The sequence below is a fragment of the Diabrotica undecimpunctata genome, chromosome 4 (assembly GCF_040954645.1).
Source record: "Diabrotica undecimpunctata isolate CICGRU chromosome 4, icDiaUnde3, whole genome shotgun sequence".
Classification (NCBI taxonomy): Eukaryota; Metazoa; Arthropoda; class Insecta; order Coleoptera; family Chrysomelidae; genus Diabrotica; species Diabrotica undecimpunctata.
Genome location: NC_092806.1, coordinates 69,983,722 through 70,007,020, shown reverse-complemented (window position 1 = coordinate 70,007,020; position 23,299 = coordinate 69,983,722). Strand labels below are relative to the sequence as shown.

At 30.7% G+C, this 23,299-nt stretch overlaps 1 protein-coding gene across 3 annotated transcripts in view; it reads left to right on the top strand.

The window, feature by feature from the left end:
• LOC140439656 (uncharacterized) overlaps positions 1-23,299 on the top strand; it is a 484,195-nt gene that overhangs the window by 180,750 nt on the left and 280,146 nt on the right. The window lies entirely within an intron of this gene.

The following is a 23,299-nucleotide window of genomic DNA, read 5'->3' as shown; positions in this document are numbered from 1 at the left end:
AATCACCGGTCGCTTCAAGCGTTGTTTCTGAGAGAACGATTAATTCTACACAAAAAGTGCTAACAAACATTGTTGTTTAAAAATATCCCAGCTACATTTTTTTATTTAAAACATTTCTTTTTCTATGACCTATAGATTCTTAGTAAATTGATTTTTTGCGTTTTTACCTCCTTCGAGGGGGGTTTTAAGGGAAGCTCAAGGGTAAAATTGTTAAACTTTTTTGTATCTTTTTTGGGGTCCCAAAATTAATATTCGCGGGAAAATTCTGCTTGTTCTTATGATTTTTAGGGGTCAACCCTCTGACGACTGGACTAATAATGTGGTTCTGAAACTGTTTTCATGTTGCATGTTTAAGTAAATATTGTCTTATATGGGATTAAATCACTTTTGATTGTAATGAGAATTAGATTTTACATTTGTTTTGACCTTCCAATTTCCAGTCTGGAAATTATCTTCAAAATTTTTTTTATAAATTATTTTTAAGAAATTATTAGATTTAACCTGTAAACCAATTGTCGTTAATAATTATGCTTCAAACATAAATACTTTAAAAAAAATTGAAAAGGATTTTCATATTGTAAATCTAAATGTCAAAAACAATCTTAAATATAATTCCCATTACAACCCATTGTTGTTTATATTCATATAAAATACAACATCATGCATTAAAACATTATTAACAAACATAGAGCACTGAGGAAATCTCATAAACTCAACCACTACGAAACAATAAATTATTCATATTCAGTTCTGAATAGTTGTTCCTCTTGAGGCTGAAATCGTTTGTTATATTTTATACCCTAAAAATGCAAGAGTATCTTAATTGCAAAATCTGTAATAGTCCACCGTCTCCTTATTCGTTGGCTCTAATTAATTACGTTACCTCAATACCGGGTAGGTCAGTACTTACGAAAGGCGCGGAATTACTTAAACAAACTGGTCTTTTAATAGTACTTCACGGTGTTGCTTACTCACATAAGTCTTTCGCCTACATGGAATATGTAGTGTCCACTAAGCGTCAACAACGAACGGTACATTCCACAGATATTTGTATGCACTACTGTCTTCTATGTTTATTGTTATTTATCTGTTGTTTATTTATAAGTCTTAGAGAAGTAGGTATTGTCGCTTAATAAAGATATTTATATTCATATATTTATGCGGAATCAATCGAGATGGGATAGGTGCATAAATATAGAACGTATTGTTTGCTGTATCGTATTTTTGTTTCTTATTGGTCCTTCATTTTATGGGTTTTTCTAATAATTATGATATATATGCAGTATATTAAATATTTCATGGGTGGAGAGAATCACGAAGGCCGAGATGTTCAAATGGCCTCACATGAAAGAAGAAAAGGAACTAGTATTAAATTATTAAATATATTAAAAATTAATAGTAAAACAGTTATATGGTCTGACAAAGCAAAGTTTAGGTAAAGTGAATTATTTAATCGACGAAATCGCCCTTTATTGGTCTAACGAAAATCCACATGTTAGTAGAGAACGTTATTTCCAAGATAGTTAAAGTTTTAAACGTTCTTGAAGCAAAACTTCTATCGCCATGTTATCATATCCACTGGTAACTCTAACATCTTAAAATATAATACCAAATAATGTAAACCAAATTGTAACAGATAAATTTTAACGGGTTTTTACCCTGATATTTAGTGGCTCAAAACATGTACACCTAGTAAGTATTAACCACATTTTGTATTAACCTTGGTCCAAATTTTAACTTCATGTTCTTTTTAATTAAAGTGGTTATATACTTTTTAGGACACTGATGATGGAACACGTTTTCCGAAAACGTTTTGTCTTCATGACATAGCCCGTTTGGGTTTTTTAATTTATATACCTTTTCTAAAGGATTTTTACTTAAACATTTACCTTTTTATGAGGGGTCGGTTAGAGAAGTAAGATCTGTCTTGGACACTTTTTCGATCATACCAGTTTCTAGAAATTTCTTTTCAATCTTACTGAATTTGATTGCGTTTCAGATCTTTCTGGATATTTATTATTAAACAAATTACACATTTTCATTTCGAAATATAACCATTGCTTATAAGTATTTGATTTTCAAAGATATCTAAATCAACCATATCTAAATACAACTGTGATATTGTTTACTTAAAACCTCTGCCAGTTAATTTAAGACAAAAATTAATAAAAATAAATCACTAGTGGACAATGACATAAACGAAATTAATGTTTTGGGTTATTCTACGGCCTCTCCAAGTACCTCTATTAGGGATTGTGAGGGAGATCTTACTTTGTCGATAAAAATAATTATCGTATTAAAAAAAAACAAATTGAAACCATGTTCATATCATTTGGTGCAACATTTGCAATTGTGTGATCATCCTCCAAGGATATAATTATGTGAATGGTTTTTAATGAAGACTCAAGAGGATGGAAACTTCATAAAAAAGTCGTATAGTCTGACGAAGCAAAGTTTAGGAAAAATGGATTATTTAATCGACGTAAATCTCATTTTTGGCCTAATGAAAATCCATATGTTGGTAGGGAATGTTATTTCCAAGATAGTTAAAAGTTAAAGTGTTAACTTTTAACTATCTTGGTCGAGCGTCACGAAACTAGCGCCACAAGATGGCGTCATCACGAGTAGCGTCAGAGAATAGCGGTTCTTGACATCGATTCGTTACTCTCGATCAATTCGTTTCTAGTCATCATTATATTTACTCTAAGCAGGTTTAATTAAAAACTGCATGAAAATAACTAACAAAATATAGACATTTAATGAGAAGTAAACAGGAAAAGACAGTTAAGATTTTATTTCACGTATAGGGAGCTTGCGCATCCGTTTATACGTATTTCAGCCCAATAGGCATCATCAGAACGGCTTTCGCAAACGCTCTGAACGTGAAATAAATCTTTTCTGTCTTAGGAAGCAACTCTAACATGGCTTCGTATAGACGCAATGTAGCGACATCTAATAATCAAATCGTAGACTAATTTTCGAAACGAAAGATTTATTTCACGTTCAGAGCGTTTGCGTAAGCCGTTCTGATATTGGGCTGAAATACGTATAAACGGATGCGCAAGCTCCCTATACGTGAAATAAAATCTTAACTGTCTTTTCCTTTTTATTTCGATATACTCTATACGAGTACTAGAAACCAATTCGCTAAGAATTTTGCTTAGTTGAGGAGATATGTTGTGGAATGCAATTTTTAGATTCCCCATATCTCTCTTAACATCTTTATCAACGTCTGTTTTGCCTTGCAATTCTTAGAAGGCACAGATTAAAGCGGAATTCTTGAATTTGGTTTCGAAAATTAGTCTATGATTTGAGAAGTAAACAATTTATTAAAAGAATATCTGTGACTTAAAGATTCGATTCGTAACGATTGTCAAAATTTAATAGAAGTCAAAAACAATTTTGAATCATCTGTTTAAATTTTTATATTTCTCGTTTTAAAATAATTTCATATAAATACAATTATAATTTGTAAACATAATATTTAGTTTATATAATAATTAAATTTTTTATCAAATGATATTTATTTTTTTATATTTTAATATTATTATTTGGTCTGAATTTGACAGGTTTATCATAAGTAAACACGTATGCTTTGTTAATGCGTTAACAGGTGGCGTTAGGAGAAAATATAAAAATTTATTGAATTTGTTTAAAATATAAAAAAAAATAATAAAATGCAGAAAACATAACATGAAGCTCCGCGCTAGTCTACAGTACCGCGTACCATTCCACTTTTTTGTGCAATAAAAGACGATAAAATTTTATGGTGAAAATTTAAATGGTGACAGATATTGTCAGCTTTTAGAACCAGCCGTACGACCGGCGTCGGCGTTACATACTTTAAAAAATCGGGAGGCGGCTTTAACTTAGTATTTTCAAGATGGAGCATCTCCTCATAACTTTGGGCCCGTTGCTCGGTATATTTACATGTTTAACGATATATGGATTGCTAATTAGGGTGCGTTTCTTTGTCCAGCTCGCTCCCATGACTAGGTTCCTCTAGATTTTGGCATTTGGAGATGTATGATGAAGAGAGTCTTAGAGGGTTTTCAGACGAGGATACTGTATGCGAGATACTGTATGCGAGATACAGAATTTTCGATGGCGGCTGTATCGGATTCACGGGCTTGCTCGTCAGTATGAAAATAGTAGCAGTGCAGTGCGGTTATATTTTTGGATTATGGATGTAGAAGAGTGTGTTATGCTGTGGTACATATTAAATAAAAAAAACTGAAAACACGACGTAATTTGTGGTTTCATCCTATTGTAGAATTAAGAGAAACCAAGGGAACGTATAGTTTGCTGTATCAAGATTTATTGCAAGATCCATCGAAGTTTTATAATTATTTTCGAATGTCTGTGAAGTCGTTTGAAGAACTTCATAAAATTTTGGAAATTCAATTGAGTAAAAAAGACACAACTATGCGTAGAATTATTTCATCAAAAGAACGGCTTTCTATGACTTTTTAAAGTTAAAGTCTATGACTTCAATTTAAAATAATAATGTGTACTTATCTCCAATTTGTAAATTGTTTACCTCGCCCTAAATAAAAAATGACCGTATTCCTTTCACAATAATGTAGTTTGATATTCGTTAAATAATCAAAATTCCAATTAGCAAACTTTTAAAACTAAACTGTATACGTATGAAACAAAATATTAAACTATTCTACTATGTATTTATAATAAAAACATGTTTATTTCTTACCATATTCATTTTGCTGTACTGCAGTCATGGCCTCAAAATTGTCGCTTAGAATTTTCGACCCAGCACTGCTGCTTTTTATTTCTATTGCAGTAATCTGGCGATGCTGTATCCCATAGAGAGGGATTTGATTGTACCAAACAAATAAATTTGTCATTATCAAATACAGCACGCTCTATTATTTAACTATATTCAGAAAACACCTTCTTTCTTTCGTTGCTCATTCACAATTATTCGACAGAAAATCGCGCGTCTATGGAATGTGGTGCAAAAGTATTCGTGTCTGAAAGCGTTCATTTAACGTAATGGTTCTTCTGTATCTGGCATACGCATTCAGTCGTCGGCGACAGGAAGGTCCGAGATACTGAATTCGGTATCTCGCATACTGTATCCCTCGCGCGTCCCCTCTGAAAAGCTCCATTTGAGTCTATGTAATATCTGCGTCTCGGATACGCGTATCTCGGATACAGTATCCTCGTCTGAAAGAGGACTTACTTGCTTTGAATTTTATAACACCCGACCATATCTCCAGAATTACAAGACATAACTTAATAAAAAGGATTTATAAATGTTTAGAAGTAGATATCTTATCTTATGTGTACCTTGGCACCAACGTAAATGCAAAATGGGAACAGACCACAGAAATTAAGGCGAGAATAGAACGAGCTAGAGCAGAATTTAGCAATATGAAAAAGCTCCTCATAAGCAGGGATTTGTCTCTTCCCCTAAAACTACGTTTAGTTAAATGCTACATTTTTCCGATCTTACTGTATGGTGTGGAGGCCTGGACGCTGACGGAGACGCTCACGAGAAAACTAGAAGCATTCGAAATGTGGGTGTACCGACGCATTCTTCGTATATCCTGGACCGAACATGTCACCAACATAGAGGTAATCCAAAGAATCGGAAAGGAGAAAAAAATCGTGAATACAATTAAACAAAGAAAGCTTGAATATCTAGGCCACATATTGAGACACGATAAGTACCGTCTACTGCAATTGATTGTCCAGGGAAAAATAGACAGTAAGCGAGGGCCAGGCAGGAGAAGACACTCGTGGCTCCAAAATCTGAGGAAGTGGTTCGGGCTCACATCGGTCGAACTATTCAGAAGCGCCGCAAATAAGATCAGAATTGCCATGTTAATAGCCAACGTTCGCAACGGACAGGGCACTTGAAGAAGAAGAAGTAGATAGTGCTAATTTTAAACACTTACTATAAAACTTTGTTTAGTCATTTTAATTTGTTATTTAATAATAATAATAATACGTAAGTTATTTAATTAAATTCATACAAAATACCTAGTCAACGTTTTAAACGATATACACAATTAATAATCCTTTCATGCTATTGATTACTTTTCAGAATGAATAACTTATGAAAAAATAATAACAAATATTACCTTCAATAATGGAAATCATGAAATACATGAGTTACTAATGTTGAAATAATTAAGTGTTGTTATGTTTTAATTTAGATAATGAAATATGTCAAGAGTGGTAGGATTTAGGTATAGGGAATAACTATACCAAATAAATTTTCTTAAAAAAATACAGCGGAAAATGTAACAAAATACAGGGTGTTCTATTTAAAGTAAGCAACTTATAAATAGTTCAAATTGTGCATGTTTGCTGCTAAGTTTTAAACACCCTGTATGAAATATCAATGATTTAGATACATGAAGTTAATGAACGAGCACTTGTTGTTTATTAATATAATTTAACGTCACTAGCGTTATTATTCTGGAGATATCCTTATTAAATGTGGACTAGGATTTTTTTAAAATTTTGAAAAAAATCGAAATACTTCACATTGTGCATAAATTTTATGTGAATATAAAAATAAAATAAACAATTTTAGGTTTTATTTAAAATAATAAAGTTGACGTCTACTTCCGGTATAACCGGAAGTGCCACATTCAGCAAAGCATTATATTTCAACTCAGTGTCATCCAAAACCTACAGCTTCGTAATTTCAGATTTTAACATTACTGTATCTGCCAGTACTTATGATCAAAACTTGTCGCATCACACCCTGTGTAATTAAATACAAGGTATTCTATTTAACAAAATGTAAGATGACGTCATTACATTAGTATACCCTGTATAATTCCATAGTAAAAAATAAAAATCTATTTCAGTGATATGTTTAAATTGTTTTTGATCGTCTATTACCAAGTTATTATACATTATTTTAGTTTTTTTATAACTGGTCTGATAGCATCTACTGCGTAAATCCTTGTCGTACTTTTAGATTTATGGTGTCTTGACTTCTTTATACTTTTGTAACTCTCTGATCAAGCGGCTCCTCCGATGTTACAGTTACGCAATACAAAGGTATCTGAAAGTATCCAAACTTTTTATCTGGTGGCTAGAACACACACGTAGAAAAGATTTTAAAAAATCAATAACTGTATTTCCTTATCAATTATCAGGCGTATGTCGTGTAAAATATCATCTCTCAAAAGGCAATCAAAAAACCGGATTTCATTTATAAACGTAAAAACGGATAAATTTTGTTCGAGAAATCAATCGCTAGATGTCACGGTCACTCAACGCACTGTGATAATAAAATCGATAATAATTTAATTGTATGTATATGTACGTTATTTTTTGGTAGAGTATAATATTACTTTTTAAAAGTTCATTTTATAATACTTTAAATTCAATTTACTTTTAAATTCTTATAAAATTTACTTGTATTATCAGGTTATATAGTATATTTCACGAATTTGTGTTTATTTTGGATTAGGGATAAAAGCTTTGACTTAAACGGTCCGTTGTGCTGAGAAAGTTAACAACAAATTAGCCCAATATTTTAAGCACTGCCGAAGGCAACAAAAATACGGACTTAGCTGATAATATATTATTTTACATTAATTTAGAGGAATATAAAGTATTAATGCAACAATAGAAGAAAATTACACATTATATTATTTCTTAATTGTAGGGGAAAGTATTTACTGATAAAATAGTAACAATAACAGAATAACATAATAAAATGGTAACAATAACAATAACATTTAATGAGAAAATAAAAAAATATTACCTTACAGTGTAATCAAGAATTAGATCCATCTCATAATCAATGTCGTCGGCATTCTTATTTGGATTGTAAATGATTACTTGGATAAGTTCGATGCGATTTTCACGCATTTAACATTCTTCTATTAACTTCTTATTTCCGCACACTTTTTCCCAAATTGCAGGAGTAGTAGTTTCAATGCCTCTAGCCAATTTTTCAAAACTGCTGCGTTATTGTAACAGTTACGTCCAATATAGTTATCGTGGTAAATTTTGAATATTCTCCAAATATGTTCGATGGGATTAAATTCACAATTGTAATAGGGCCAATATAGTTAAATATGTATATAATCTCGTCACTATAAATATTTTTGGTTCTTCATTCCTTTTGGTTAACTGTAGTAATTCCGGCTTGAAAGAATCTCCTGGCGAAATAAAATATTTTCATTCGTTAATCATTCTTTTATTTTATGTATGAAATTTGTTGGTTGCTGATTTAAAATTTCCGAATGGTATGGGACATTATTTAAAACTATAAGGGACGGACGGTTCATGTAAACTTGGAAGCAGTTTTTCTTTCAACCATTTCACAAACATCTCCGTATTCATGTTATCATGATCATCATCAGATTTTGATTTTGACGAAAACATAAGATCCACTCAATCAATAAAACCATGTTTTCCAAACACATCCAATATAATATTATGTCTTTTTTCCTCAGTATCGGTGTGTTTTATGGATTGCATACATACTCCTGTCCTGCCAAATCCGTTTTATTTCACCTTTAGCAAAAGTTCACGTTTCGTTTAAATAATCAAATGAAGCGTGTTTTTTTTTTAATTATCTCTTACAGATATTAATTAAATAGTCTCTTACAAACCTGATTCTTTTGTGGACGGCATTAGCTCTTTCATATATATATATATATATATATATATATATATATATATATATATATATATATATATATATATATAAATATATATATATATATATAAGAAAAAGTAGTCCAAAATTTTTTGACTAGTTTGGTAAAAATATGTAAATACTTTTTTCTTTTTGGGTGTGGTAGTCAATAAAAAATAGAGCTTCGCTAAGGCGTACTATTTATTCTGAATCCAAGCTTTCGGTGGTTTTTTGCCACCTTTATCAAGATCTACAAAGAAAATTACTATGTTGTAACAATTTGAATGATGCAATAAAAAAGCTATAAAAAAAACTTACCCGAATGTGAGATTCGTGGCATAAACAACAACGTTAAATAACATGATATGTACTGCAATTGCAACTAACTTTAAAAATGTTACTGTTTAAAAGATACTTTGACAATTAATACATACGTTAAAAATTTAAAACACAAAATGAAAGACGACATGTTAAAACAGTCGTCGTTGCAAACTTGATTTCACTCACATTTCACGAGCAGAAAGAGAGAAAGTCGGAGGACAATTATTGTTTAAATAGTTTGAAGAAAATACAAAAAACAACTTTCAAACTAATGTCTAACAAAATGCTGTTTATGAATTTTGAGTACTACCAACTGTATTACCAACTTGAAATTGAGCGGGAACTTACAAATATTATTTACAACAATAAAAAGAAAAAAATAGTATTTAGTAAATAGGTTTAGAAAAAACAACCAAACAAAACTGAATTAATAACTGAAGTTTGATCAAAAAAAAATTCAATTAATAAAGAAATTTTAATCAAATCAGAAATAGAGATTCTAAATAATAATAAGATCACTGTTGACTTCATGTTTGTTCCATCACATTCAGGTATACAAGGAAATGAAGAAGCAGATGAACTAGCCCGCTTAGCATCCTTCAGCCAGGACTCCATTCTTATTAATGAGGTTTCTTCAGATGACTTCAAGTCAGAAATAAAATATAAAGTGTTAAGTGCGTGGCAAAATAAGTGGAGTGCATCACAAAATAAACTTAAGGAAATCAAACAATTAGTGAAACCGTGGCTCCAACCCACAGCGAATAGACACGACCAAGTGAGAATAACACGTTTGCGACTAGGATACAGTAACTTTACACATAAACAGCTCTTTACGCGAACTGTGCCGCCAATGTGTGAAAATTGTCAAGTAACAATCTCCGTGAAGTATATACTAACTCAGTGCAAAACATATGAAGTAGCAAGAAAGAAGCACACTATCCCAAATAATATGAAGGAAGCCCTAGGAAAAAACATGAACATTAAAAACACAATAAGTTATCTTAAAGAGTAGGACTGTATCAATTATTGTAATTTTTGTTTTTCAACTTTACCTGTATTATATTTTTTAGGTCGCTAATAACCCTAGTGGTTACAGCGTAAATAAATAAAAAAAAAAGAAATTTTAAAAAAGAGAAAAGAAAACTCTGAGATGCAAAATAGCTCAGTCAAAAGTCAATATAAAATTGTAAATTTTGCTAAGATTCTGGATCTCAGATCTTTTATTCAGATTGTTATTATCACTCTTGCTGATATGTACCATCTCTAAGAAAGTTCTCTTAAATTTATTTTTCTCTCTCTCTAATATTTTTACATTGTTGAAATCTATCTTATGGTCTAGATCGAGAGTATGCTCTGCCAAAGCACAAGTAGGTTTGTTTAATCTACAGTCACTCTTATGAGAAATGATACGACTAGACAGATTCCTTCCAGTTTCACCAATGTACGTGGATGGACATTCAGTACATTGAATGCAATAAACAACATCTGCAGTCTCTAAAGTAGTTAGGGGATATAAAGTATCTATTGCTACATATGGGTTTTCTATATCCTCACATCTATGCAATCTCATGTCAAGGAAAGGCAAAGATCCCTCCCGCTCCTCCTCGCACGTGAATTGCAAGTGTGGATTTCGTTGGTTGAAAACATTTAACGTAGATTGTATAGAGTCTGCAGGTACTGCCAAGATTAAGTCATCTACGTATCTCTTTATGAACGGTATTTCAAAATTAATTTGTTGCAAACAGCCTTTAATCAAGTCGTCCAAGACATAATTGCAAAGTATTGGTGAAATAGTGGAACCCATTGGAGTACCAAAGACTTGTTTGTAGTAACAATCATTAAAAATAAAAACATTAGAGTCAAAAATAAAAGAAATGAGTTTTTTGATATTAGCTAAGTTAAGGGTTGTGTGCATTGATATGTCATCCCAGTGTTTCTCAACACTAACCAAGATTGTGTGTAATGGTAAATGGCTTTGTCGATTTTGTCAGTGACACCTTTGATGTAAGGAAGAAAAGCTTTCGTATAATGAGGGTCTGAGTCTTTGGGTTGAGATTGAGTGGGAGATTGATCTCTGTGGATGCTTCCATTGATGCGATTTTTGCAGTAACCGTTTCGGATGAGGGTTTGTTTTAAACTACAGAGCTCAGCGGGTCTACTTGCATCATCGCAAAGGCGTATTGATCTAGAGATAAGCGTATTAATGAATGAATTAATTCGAGAAGGGGGATGATGTGAGTTGGCATGCACGTAACGATTGGTATGGGTGGGTTTTCGATAAAGAGGGTAAAAAAAACCTTGGGATTCGTTTTTATCTATAATAACGTCTAGAAACGGTAGGGATAAATCAGTTTCCACCTTCATCGTGAACTGGATACTGGAATGTATACCATTCAAACGGGTTTGAAAAGACTCCAAAGCATCCTTACCATGGGGCCAAATTACGAATGTATCGTCAACATATCATAGCTATGGGGGTTTGAGCATTGATGTGGATAGTGCTAGGGGCTCAAAGTCTTCCATTAAGATATTAGCAATTACTGGAGATAGTGGGGAGCCCATTGGGACACCATTTATTTGTTTGTAGATTTTGTCTATGAAATAAGATGAAATAAGTGTTGGACATACAATGTTTAATGAGAAATAAGTGGTCTTGCTGGATACTGTATTTAGTTTTAAGAATATTTAAAGTTTCGTCTATAGGAATGTTTGTAAAGAGTGAACGATATCGAAACTTACTACAATATCTGCCGGTGAGATAGGGTATTGTTTAAGAAGTCCAATGAAATAAAAAGAATTTTTGACGAAGGATGAAGCATTTTCGGCGAAACGTTGTAGAGTTTTGGCCAAGTACTTGGCCAATGGTTGTGTAGGACAGTTGTATGCACTGACAATGGGACGTAGAGGAATATCAGGTTTGTGAATTTTGGGTAGGCCATATATTCGAGGTGCTCTGGAAGACTTTTCACGAGGAATTAGAGATTGTTTTATATCAACTGGAAGAAAAGTTTTATTGATAATGGCTTCTGTTATTTTCTCCAGATAGGTTGTTGGATTATTAGGAATTGGTCTGTAGTCTGGAGTATTAATGAGATTTGATTTAAGAGTTTGTTAATATAAATAGAAGTATTTAGGATGACGGTGGCATTGCCTTTATCGACAGGAAGAATGACTAGATTTGGATTTACTGAAGTTCTTTAAGGGCTTTTTTCTCGGATGGGCTGGTGTTCGGAGTAGGAAGCTTTGAGTATCTAAAAACACTAGCGGTGTCTTGTCTAGTTATTTCACCATTATTGGAAGGTAAACTGGAGATGGCTTCTTCAGTTTGACAGATGATTGTTTCAATTGGAATTTGACTTGAGGTAATGAAGTAATTGAAACCTTTTGCTAAAGCTTGATTAGCAATAGTTGAAATTGGAGTATATACTTAATTCACGCATACTTGAATAAATGTGATTTTTGCATGATGGTGCTCGTATTCACCAAAATGCATTGATTAAAGGAGAACTTGACGATCAATTTCCGATAAATGACGATAAATTGGAAGAAATAAACCAGTAGCATGGCCACCTCAATCACCAGAATTTAATAAAATGGATTCTATTTTTGCGGTTACTTAAAAAATAAAAGATTATAAAATACCTCTAACAACAAGGGAGGGGATGAAAGATAGATTACGAAATGTTTTTCGAAGTGTTAATGTACAAATGCTCCGTAATGTGAGTCATACAATAACCGTTTTTAGGTGTGCATAAATGTTTTAGGTCATTTTTAACACCTTATATAATCAAATGTTAAAAATATTTTAATAAAAGTAGTTTTTAATTTTTCCATAAATTTTGTATTTTGTGTTTTTTTTTGTAAAATTTATTAGGTAATAATAAATTATTTTTATTTCTTTATTTGTTACATTAAAACATTGATTACCTTATTAATAATCAGCAATAGTAAACTGTCAGTTTTAGATAATTCAGTCATAGCTTACTAAGATTTATAAAACTTAATTTTAGACAGTCTCTGATGAATTTCTTATTTCAATATGAATTTTAGTTCATTAATTTTTTGATAATTTAAATAATCTGTATGATACATATAACTGCCACCTTCTTTGAAGAATCATTTAAACGGCCGGTAGTCCATTCTGCTCATTGTGTTTGCCGTCCCAACTTCAACCAAATGGTCGGGTCCTTATACATGTACCAAAAACAAATTTTTAATGGGTTTTTTATAGAGTCCAATGTTCTGTATTTTACGTGTTTTTTTCAAATAAATAAAAACCTTTACAGAGGAAATTTGTGGATTTTTCTTCCAAAATGAAATCTCTTTTAAGTAGTGGTGCTGTTTAAAACTTGACGTAAGTGAAAAATTGTAAACTTTAAATTATTTACTTGTATTAATATTCTATTGTAGCATAGCTCTGAGGATGACTTTGTCAGCAGAAAGCGCTGAGCTAGGAAATATATTTTACACACTTCAAACATACTTTTATTTTCCATTCTTTGATGATTATTTTGTTTTATATTTATTTGTGATTTTATTTTATATTTGAGAAAACACTTTATATGCACAGTTCAAACCATGAAATATAATTCAGATATTATTAAATTAAAAGGAAAACAGCTATGATTCTTATTTTTATTTATTTTTTGTAACATGACGCCAAAAAAATTTCTAAACATAAAAAGAACGTGTGCGTGTGCGCCACACAAGCAGTCGTTTAATTTCCAAAGAGTTAAAATAGTTCCTCTTTTCTACTTCATCCCAACCCGGCAAATCATTTATAACACTAGAGCGTGTTCTTTTATGTAAACAGCTTTAGAATCTATAAGTAAGAAGATTTATGTAAGTGGATTTATCAGGAGGGCATTAGGATTACAAAACGTTTAGATTGGGAGTTTAAAACTACTATTGCGGTGCCGGTGTTGGCCCTTCAATGGGATTTTCGTGTCCACTTTCCATTCAACTTTGATACTTTATCTCGGAACAAAGTGCGACGGTCAAAGTAGAAGAAATAATAAAAAGGATTGACAGATGACAGTCGGTTTTACAAGTCATTTTAAATAAACGGTACCTTGGTATATAAAAATGTTTATCGATAGTAAATAATAAAATCGACAAGCTCTTCATATTCTTAAGGTATTGTCTAGCTTGATATTAAAAAAATAATATGCAATTTTAATAATATCTTACAAAAGTTCTTTTAAGTATCTATTTATTCCATATTTAAATATTTTCGTCCCAATATTTCGTAACATTTTCGATTGCTTATTATATATTATGTATCTTAGATATTATTTTTTATTTATTTTGATCATTTATATTTATTTTGTAATATTTACCAAGTGTCTTTTGTTTGCAAAATGATGCATAGATGAAATATTAAGTATCGTTATCTATATCCATAACTTATTCGACCTAATTTTGTTCAAATTCCGTTTTCTTTTAACGTCCAAGTATTATCGATATGCAGAGTACATACGATGGTGTATATGATAAGAGTCCTTATGGATTAGCAGATATTGCCAAATCTTTTTAAGATTTAATTTGTTATCCTTTTCAGTAGCTTCATTTGTGTGGAAACTGAGCCTTGCATTATTCTTGTATGTTTATTTTAGTAGTATGTGCATTTACGTGTTTTAGTATAGTTTTTTAAGTAAAAAGAATGTTCCGCTTAATCTATCACTATTCATTGGTTATATTTGTCGATTTTGTTTTGTTTTTAAAGTTCCTATATTTTACCATTTGACTACCGACAACGACGATCTGAAAAGCCATCTCAAAAACTCACAACAAATTTTATTTATTAATTTTAAGAATATTGTAAAATTCACATTTAATTATATTCGAAATAAGGCTATATCTCCCTAGTATTCATTTAAACGTTTAATTCTTATGACAATAATTTTCTTTCGTATTTCAATAAGGATATTCTGATCTTTATTTTTGTTCACAAATACCATACATGAGAAGTCCTTTCAGAATTTATTCTAAACTGACAGTGATGACACAAACTTAAACAAGAGTGTTACCTGACTGCTTACTAGTCTATGTCAATATTTTAATGACAAGTGGGTCGACTTATGCTTCTCTCAGAAAAATGAACAAAAAACTTATTTATCTTTTGTTCTCTTCAAAATTCGTCTATTTTACACCGGTCGTACTGCAGCCAATTAGTTTAGTCTATATCTTACATTACCTTATTATTATACAGCTTTTTGAGACTTGCTGTATACATATATACACATATATATATATATATATATATATATATATATATATATATATATATATATATATATATATATATATATTGTTATGAAATTAAAGCTCCTAAACAGTTTTTTTTATATGAATAGTATGAACATAAAACAAAATGACAATATTGAATATACCACATATATTTAACTCAAACAATTGTATTATTGTTGTTAATTTAATAGTTGAAACTAGATTCAACAATAAGAAAGAAACTAAAAGCAAAAATAAGCAGAATTCACAGACATGTAACAAACCAATAACGACTATATTGTATCACCAGATTTAATTAATGTTTTCAAAATAATTTTATTATTATTATAATTAAAACCAGTTGGTTTATTATAAACAAATTTAGCATAATAGAAATAAGATTCTTTTAATACGTGAGTTATTATAGCCACTGAGTTATAGTTGGTTGATAAACACTTTTCAATTAAAAAAAAAAATATATAAAAAAAAATTAAACCAAAAACAATTGTTGATCATGAAATTGATTATGATTTAAACTTAAGTTATTGTTCGTTATATATATATTATATTATTTATGTAAGAGATACTTACAGAATAAGCCAATATAGCCACAACATAAAGATACAAAAAGCAAATATCAAACCACTTCGGATCGAGTGGAAATAAAAACCATAAATTTGTATTTATTAATTAATTACAATTTTTATTATAATCCAAATTCTAATATATACAAGTCAATAGAATCTTCAACAGTCCTAAAACAGATAAAATATTTAAGTCATTTATTCACAAAGTAAGAAGTTTCAATTTGTTAGTAAACATACAGTTAACATGGATAGAGCTCGGAAAATAAAACGTGTTAGGAGGTGAAATAGGATATATCTCATAAATAAGAGTTCAGAATGATATAATCTTTAATGGACAGGTAATCTGAAGACAATTCTCAGTGATTCAATATCAAAAATGCTTTCAGATAGCTTTAAAATTAAATAAAAGCAAAATAAAAGCAACTAATTCATGTTAAAATTGGTGTATGTCAAATTTGTTAGTAAAAATTTTAATATTTAAATTATCATTTGTTGTAGAAATTATATGTCAAAAGAATGCTTAAATTCTCTAGTATTTGTTTCAATTCATTTCAAAAGTCAATATAGTTCTCAAGATTTAACAATTTATGAAAATTTAAAATATTTTTTATTTTAATCATAAATGTCAAAAATATACAAAAATCCTGTCAGATCTTAAAAAACATTGTCAAAATGCTTGGAGATCTGGTAAGCAATGAAAAATAAAAGATAGAAAAATCAATAGTTACGAAGGGGCAGAAAATTTTTGATTTTTTTCAGCAGTCACAATTTTTCAAAAGTATTTTAAAAAACCTTAAAAAAGTCCTGAATTATAACAAAGTATATTCAAATTACCTTGCCGATAAGAAACCATCGTTTCTGATTAAATTTTAGCAAAGCCTGCAGATTAACAGTATATTTTCCGATAAGGGAATTGTTAGCAGTCATCATAAAGAGGTCCACAGCTACCAGAAAGGTGAGTTTTTCCACTCATTTGAATTCTCGCTGAATAAAGAGACCGTTTGGTGTTTATTTTTGACTGAAGATCATTTAAAATTCATTTTGGGTACTTATAAATATTTCTCAACCATTGGAGAGATAATTCTGATAGTTTTGCGGCCCTAATCCATTAGAAGACGTCACTGAAAGATGCAATCTTTGTTATTGAAGATTTCCATAAAATTTTTAGAGAAGGGATTATCTGAAAGACGAAAGTGAACTTTAATAAAGTTAAACGCAAGTTTTGAAATTTCATTAGAAATAATCTTACCTTTTTTTTAAACAGCCTATATCATTCTAAATCATCTTTGTGTTAAAAAACAAAATAATTTGAAGTCAAGTTCACAAAAATTTTATTATCGCTTTTGTAATATTAACCAAATATAATTCACCGTTTCTTTTGCTTACTAAAATCATTAAACAAAACAGTTAAACTAAAAAAATTGAAGGATTATAAACCTTTGTTTTCGCTCTAAAAAGATAGTAAGTGAGGTTATAAATACTTTGACAAACAAACACGTATTAGATCTTAGATCAAGTATTTCTTGTTGCAACTTCACAGAACACTAATTTCATATACTTACTTCAATATTGTATTACGTCATAAATCTAAATCCATTCATATTAGTATTAAACGGTTAAGTATTGGCTTATTTATTGGAAGAATCTTAAATAATTTTTTTTATATATTATACAAGATATCGTTGTGTAATATTTAATTGATCACTTGTGAATAATTGCACAGTACATTAAAAATAAAACTTCTTGTGTGGTAATTTTTGCTTTATATAATTTTATATAGCTTTATCAAGCAGTACAGGTCACAGAACTCGCTTGAGTTAAGAGTCTGCATGTTCTAAGACAAATAAGTAAAAAAAATTTAAATTCAAAATACAGATTTAGAGAATACAAGGTGAGTAGAATAAATGTTTGTCAAATTTTTTTTATTTTCAGGCGTTCAATAATTTTTATTAAAAGCATTTCTAAATTTAACAATATTACAAATTAATCAACTTAAAAAAAAAAAAAATTATTTTTATCTTCATAAAGCTAGCCGGTAAATAAGAGCAACTTGTAGTTTTCTTGCATCGAATTCACATATCATAACAATTTGGCGAGCCCAACGTGTGGCTGTGTATTTGGACGGTGACAGGTAGTGCATTATAACAAAGTATTAACCAGTGGTGTACCTTAAACATTTAATAACATAATATACAGGGTGTTAAGAGTATAATTTGTGTAGATAATAAGTTTATTGAGTGAATTGAAATTAAATAAAAATAAACATGGACAAAAGAAAGACTAGATCACATAAGAACGTAGAAGAAGAACAGGAAGTGACAGACAGAACCGAAGAACAAATTAAAGAGACTGAAGAAGTACAGGAGACAATGGAGGAGAAAAGACAGCCAGAAGAAGCACAAATGGAAAGGCAAATGGCAAGTGGAGACCAAGCTCAGCCCGTAAAGAAGGATGAATTGGACTTTCACAAGATGATGGCAATTTTGTTACAGGAAATAAAAAAAAACTGAGCAAAATATAAACCAGAAAGCAGAAGAAAATAAACAACATATGACAAAAGAACTTGAAGATACAAAAAAAGAAATAAAACGGGAAATAACACAAAATTTTGATGACAAAATACAACAGATGGCACAACAGGTTGAGGATAAGTTGGGAAAGAAGATAGAAGAAGTAAAAGAAGAGTTAACCCTAGAAATGGCCAAGATGGAAGAGCAGTGCAAAGAACAAATGGAAGTGTTATCGGCACAGCTGGAAAAGAATAATGAAACTCAAAATAAAAAGATTGAATTAATGGAACAAAATTTGAAGCTAGAACAACAAAATAACCAAAAAAAGTTCGAAGATATTGACGAACAAATGGGAGTGTTGGCAGTACAGCTGGAGCATCATATTGAGCAGAAGGAAGAGATATTTCGACGAGACATTAATGAACAGTGGAAGAAAAAAGAAGATGAAATAGATGAAAATATGAATAAGACCAAAGAGATAATGGAGAAAGAAATTGGGAGAGTACAAGAGTCTCTTAAAGAAGTGACACAGAAGGAATTGGATGCAAGGCCGGTTGTACAAACGGTCGAAAGAGATTGTAAAATCTATTTTAGTGGAAGAATAAAACAGCAGCATCCAGTACCTTTCATGAAATTCCTTAGGCACAGATATGCATCTTACAGAAATTTCGAAGACTTTAAAGAATTCATCAGAAACCAGATGACGGATGAGGCGTTACTATGGTTTTCGAACAAAGAAAATGAGTTGGTGGATCTGGAAGACTTTGCGACCAAATTCAGTGAATATTTCTGGGGTCAAGCACAACAGCGTTCAATCAAAAACGAGCTGTTAAGTGGCAAATACAACCCAAATCGTAGCATGTCATACCACCGGTACGCCATGCAAATTTACAGCACAGCTCAATACTTAGACTGTGGTTTTAACGAAGAATACATTGTGGGTTGTATCGTGCAACACTTTGATCGGACATTGGAAGATATCATGATGTTATACAACTTTAAAGAAATAGACAAACTGTGCCAATTTTTGATGATGCATGAGCAACGAAACCCCATGTATCAAAACAATGACCAAGCAAATAATAATAATAATAACAACTTCAATGGGAGCAATAACTACAGCAGAAACAATAATCAGAACGGCAATAATTTCAATAATCATCGTAATTTTAACAATAACTATAGACAAAATAATGGTAACAACAACTATAATAACTCGAACTTTAGGAATAATAATAATAACTACCGCAACCAAAATAATCAGAACTTTAATCGCCAAAACTATAATCGTAACAATCAAACTAACAACAATAACTATGGAAATAATGGACGGTATCAAAACGGTAATTACAATAATCAAAACAACGGAAATTTTAACAGAAATAATTACAATAATAACAACAGAAACTTTAACTCCAATGGCAATATGAATCATGCATTTTCAAACAGTGCCATTCAACAGAATCAGACAAACAATTCACAACAACAGTCAAATCAAAACTACACAAACAATCGAAACCATAACACTAGAAGTCTAGAAGATATAAATAGAAATAACAAAAAAAGACAAGTGAATTTTCTAAGTCACCATCAATCATACACCGACGTCAGTCAACAAGAGTCACCAATTGAAACACTCAACACATCATCACCATCACAACCCTTTGACACACAATACACAACAGATTCACAATCACCAAATTTTCAATAAAGCACCTGCTAAATGCGGCCGTATGTCACTATGAGCATCCAAGGGAGTTCATAACATTTGGGGAAGAAAAGAAAAATCAAAATTTGCAAGGGTTAATTTTAATTCAGGGTAAATTCTTTCAAAAACAAGTTAAAATTTTAATAGACACGGGTTCTGAAGTTTCACTAATTGACAATAAAGTTATTAATGAATTAAATTTTCAAAAATATTGTTATTCAATTCCAAAGGTTAATCTAGTGGGTGCAAACAACAAAAAACTATATGAAGCAAAGAAGGGAATAGTGGGAAAAGTATTATTTGATACAACCGAATATAGTATGCAATTCATAATAGTAGAAAACATGAGACATGATATTTTGATTGGGACAGACGAAATGGACAGAAATGGAATGGTCATCGATTATGTAAACAAAACTTTACAAATTCAAGAAGAAGTACTGAAATTTGGAAATACAGAAGACGAGGAATCAAAACAAGAGGAATTAAAGATAAAGGAAATTAACAATATTCAAAATCATACAAACTACAATTTTATAAATAATGAACCAGAAGAAAGTAAAATGGAATTGGAAGAAAATTTAGTATGTGCAGAAGAATGGAAAGAAGATGTAGGAAGATTGTTGCAAAAATATGATGGTTTGATAAAATCCGAAAACCGAGTGGCTGAAAAGTACATGCATAAAATTGAGGTAAAAGGAATAGAAAATTTTAAATCGAAGACATATCCAATTCCTTATAAATACCGGAAAGAAGTTTCAAAGGAGATAGAGAAGATGTTACAAAATGGAATAATTAATATTTAAATGGGAATAAGCCACAATTAAAGGTTAAAATACATTTATTGACGTTTCAATTTCCACTTCGGAAATCGTTCTCAAAATACAAACATTAGTAAATTAAACAAATTTTGTTTTTGTTACTTAGTGAAAAATTCTTCTAATAATTTAATTTTATCTGACTCATCTATATTGACAATTCAGACATACATTATACATTTTAAAGTAGAGGACTTTAAAATGATATTGCCAATATTGTTGAGTTGCGTTCCTGGGACGACTTTACTTATAAGATAGTTCATTCGATTACATGAAATCAACTTTAACGTGAGAATATCCGTCAGAAAATATCATAACATGTAATTCGTCTTTAAAAAGACAAATACATGCCATGATGACAGTAAAATTCTCCCGTTAGTGATTCCATAGTAAATTATGAGGGAAAAACCAGGAAAAAACCTCATAATACTATCCCGACATGGTAAGTATTTGATGCATTTAGTTTACCTTCAATAAATACCAAATTCCGATTTTATGTTTGTTATTTAAAAAATATAAATGATGTATTCTCTATATGTTACTGACTTACCAATACTGGTATTTTCCTTTTAATAACTTCCTCTTTCAATATGGGTAACCAGATCCTACTACATTCTGCCGAGGAATTCGCGACGCAATTGGTCTCATTTAGCATAATTAGAGCCGCTTCTTTGATTTTTCTCTTTTTACCATCAGTTTCTTTTAGGACTATATTTGAATCATTCCTCGAATGATTCAAATATATTCAAAATAAATGCGAATTCCTCGGCAGAATGTAGTAGGATCTGGTTACCCATATTGAAAGAGGAAGTTATTAAAAGGAAAATACCAGTATTGGTAAGTCAGTAACATATAGAGAATACATCATTTATATTTTTTAAATAACAAACATAAAATCGGAATTTGGTATTTATTGAAGGTAAACTAAATGCATCAAATACTTACCATGTCGGGATAGTATTATGAGGTTTTTTCCTGGTTTTTCCCTCATAATTTACTATGGAATCACTAACGGGAGAATTTTACTGTCATCATGGCATGTATTTGTCTTTTTAAAGACGAAATACATGTTATGATTTTTTCTGACGGATATTCTCACGTTAAAGTTGATTTCATGTAATCGAATGAACTATCTTATAAGTAAAGTCGTCCCAGGAACGCAACTCAACAATATTGGCAATATCATTTTAAAGTCCTCTACTTTAAAATGTATAATGTATGTCTGAATTGTCAATATAGATGAGTCAGATAAAATTAAATTATTAGAAGAATTTTTCACTAAGTAACAAAAACAAAATTTGTTTAATTTACTAATGTTTGTATTTTGAGAACGATTTCCGAAGTGGAAATTGAAACGTCAATAAATGTATTTTAACCTTTAATTGTGGCTTATTCCCATTTAAATATTAATTAATTTAAAATGCCACAAGAAAATAGCTTCAGAACAATACAAAACGGAATAATTGAAAACAGCAATTCAAAGTACATAAACCCTATAGTGGTAGTGAAGAAGAGCAATGGTGAGTTAAGATTATGCCTCGATGCCAGGAACATTAACAAATATTCAACACCACAATATGAAGCACCACAAAGTGTAGATGCAATCTTTGGAAAAATAACTAAATCAAATTATTTTACAAAAATTGACCTGAAGCATAGCTTTTGGTTGATACCATTGCATAAAGATAGTAGGGATTTTACAGCCTTTTCGATAGATGGGGTAATATATAGATTTAAAGTAGTTCCATACGGTTTGCAAAGTGCATGTTCAGCTCTTGTACGTGCTTTACATCAAATTTTGGATCAATACGAAGACTTTATTATACACTACATTGACGATATTCTCATTTATTCTCACACATCACACGAACATTTAACACACATAAATATTTTGTTGAATGCATTGAATGAAGCAGGATTAAAAATTAACTTAAACAAATGCCAGTTTTATCAACAAGAGGTCACGTATTTAGGATATAAATTAGACAGAAGTGGTATTTCTATGGACGAAGAAAGAATTGAGAAAATAATGAACTATCCAGCACCGAAAAATTTGAAAAATTTACGAGGATTTATAGGCCTAATCAACTACTTTAAACGATTAATTCCAGACTTGAGTGAGAAAGAATTACCATTAATTCAACTATTGAAGAAGGATCAAAAATGGAAATGGAAAGAAGAACAAAACCAGGCCTTTCAAAATTTAAAGGACATATTTCGGACTAATCTAAGAATTTATCACCCCAGGTACGATTTGCCATTCATTCTACAGACAGATGCTTCCATGCACAAATTTGCAGGAGTGTTGTTACAAGTCCAGGACAATGAAGAAGTTCCTATTTCATTTGTGTCACGTGTAACCAGAAATTACGAGAAGAGGTATAGTGTCACCGAATTGGAATTTGCTAGCATACTATTTTGTGTAACAAAATTTCGGTATTATTTATTAGGATCAAAATTTTATATTGAAACTGACCATTTATCGTTAATAA